Source organism: Musa acuminata, unplaced genomic scaffold, assembly GCF_036884655.1.
Source record: "Musa acuminata AAA Group cultivar baxijiao unplaced genomic scaffold, Cavendish_Baxijiao_AAA HiC_scaffold_678, whole genome shotgun sequence".
Classification (NCBI taxonomy): domain Eukaryota; kingdom Viridiplantae; phylum Streptophyta; class Magnoliopsida; order Zingiberales; family Musaceae; genus Musa; species Musa acuminata.
The window spans coordinates 40,001-42,500 of NW_027020914.1; positions in this window are offsets into that span (position 1 = coordinate 40,001).

A 2,500-nucleotide genomic window follows, 5' to 3' on the forward strand; every position below is an offset into this window, starting at 1 on the left:
CAGGGACGGTGCTGCCTCTCGCTTCGCTCGCTGTCCGCCGCTCGCCGCTCGCTCGCGCAGCCAAAAATGGCCAGTTTTGGCCCGTTTTTGGGCCGTTTTGGCCAGTTTTTGGCCTGTTCTTGCATTGCGCGGTGACCGTCGAGAGCGGAGCAAAACGTCAGCCATCTCAGCACCCTGGAACCCCCCGGGTGGCACAGGGCTGGATGGGGCTTTCGTATAGCAGGGACGGTGCTGCCTCTCGCTTCGCTCGCTGTCCGCCGCTCGCCGCTCGCTCGTGCAGCCAAAAATGGCCAGTTTTGGCCCGTTTTTGGGCCGTTTTGGCCAGTTTTTGGCCTGTTCTTGCATTGCGCGGTGACCGTCGAGAGCGGAGCAAAACGTCAGCCATCTCAGCACCCTGGAACCCCCCGGGTGGCACAGGGCTGGATGGGGCTTTCGTATAGCAGGGACGGTGCTGCCTCTCGCTTCGCTCGCTGTCCGCCGCTCGCCGCTCGCTCGTGCAGCCAAAAATGGCCAGTTTTGGCCCGTTTTTGGGCCGTTTTGGCCAGTTTTTGGCCTGTTCTTGCATTGCGCGGTGACCGTCGAGAGCGGAGCAAAACGTCAGCCATCTCAGCACCCTGGAACCCCCCGGGTGGCACAGGGCTGGATGGGGCTTTCGTATAGCAGGGACGGTGCTGCCTCTCGCTTCGCTCGCTGTCCGCCGCTCGCCGCTCGCTCGTGCAGCCAAAAATGGCCAGTTTTGGCCCGTTTTTGGGCCGTTTTGGCCAGTTTTTGGCCTGTTCTTGCATTGCGCGGTGACCGTCGAGAGCGGAGCAAAACGTCAGCCATCTCAGCACCCTGGAACCCCCCGGGTGGCACAGGGCTGGATGGGGCTTTCGTATAGCAGGGACGGTGCTGCCTCTCGCTTCGCTCGCTGTCCGCCGCTCGCCGCTCGCTCGTGCAGCCAAAAATGGCCAGTTTTGGCCCGTTTTTGGGCCGTTTTGGCCAGTTTTTGGCCTGTTCTTGCATTGCGCGGTGACCGTCGAGAGCGGAGCAAAACGTCAGCCATCTCAGCACCCTGGAACCCCCCGGGTGGCACAGGGCTGGATGGGGCTTTCGTATAGCAGGGACGGTGCTGCCTCTCGCTTCGCTCGCTGTCCGCCGCTCGCCGCTCGCTCGCGCAGCCAAAAATGGCCAGTTTTGGCCCGTTTTTGGGCCGTTTTGGCCAGTTTTTGGCCTGTTCTTGCATTGCGCGGTGACCGTCGAGAGCGGAGCAAAACGTCAGCCATCTCAGCACCCTGGAACCCCCCGGGTGGCACAGGGCTGGATGGGGCTTTCGTATAGCAGGGACGGTGCTGCCTCTCGCTTCGCTCGCTGTCCGCCGCTCGCCGCTCGCGCAGCCAAAAATGGCCAGTTTTGGCCCGTTTTTGGGCCGTTTTGGCCAGTTTTTGGCCTGTTCTTGCATTGCGCGGTGACCGTCGAGAGCGGAGCAAAACGTCAGCCATCTCAGCACCCTGGAACCCCCCGGGTGGCACAGGGCTGGATGGGGCTTTCGTATAGCAGGGACGGTGCTGCCTCTCGCTTCGCTCGCTGTTCGCCGCTCGCCGCTCGCTCGCGCAGCCAAAAATGGCCAGTTTTGGCCCGTTTTTGGGCTGTTTTGGCCAGTTTTTGGCCTGTTCTTGCGTGGTGCGGTGACCGTCGTGAGCGGAGCAAAACGTCAGCCATCTCAGCACCCTGGAACCCCCCGGGTGGCACAGGGCTGGATGGGGCTTTCGTATAGCAGGGACGGTGCTGCCTCTCGCTTCGCTCGCTGTTCGCCGCTCGCCGCTCGCTCGCGCAGCCAAAAATGGCCAGTTTTGGCCCGTTTTTGGGCTGTTTTGGCCTGTTTTTGGGCTGTTCTTGTGTGGCGCGGTGACCGTCGTGAGCGGAGCAAAATGTCAGCCATCTCAGCACCCTGGAACCCCCCGGGTGGCACAGGGCTGGATGGGGCTTTCGTATAGCAGGGACGGTGCTGCCTCGCGCTTCGCTCGCTGTTCGCCGCTCTCCGCTCGCTCGCGCAGCAAAAAATGGCCAGTTTTGGCCCGTTTTTGGGCTGTTTTGGCCAGTTTTTGGCCTGTTCTTGCGTGCCGCGGCGACCGTCGTGAGCGGAGCAAAACGTCAGCCATCTCAGCACCCTGGAACCCCCCGGGTGGCACAGGGCTGGATGGGGCTTTCGTATAGCAGGGACGGTGCTGCCTCTCGCTTCGCTCGCTGTCCGCCGCTCGCTGCTCGCTCGCGCAGCCAAAAATGGCCAGTTTTGGCCCGTTTTTGGGCTGTTTTGGCCTGTTTTTGGGCTGTTCTTGTGTGCCGCGGCGACCGTCGTGAGCGGAGCAAAATGTCAGCCATCTCAGCACCCTGGAACCCCCCGGGTGGCACAGGGCTGGATGGGGCTTTCGTATAGCAGGGACGGTGCTGCCTCTCGCTTCGCTCGCTGTCCGCCGCTCGCCGCTCGCTCGCGCAGCCAAAAATGGCCAGTTTTGGCCCG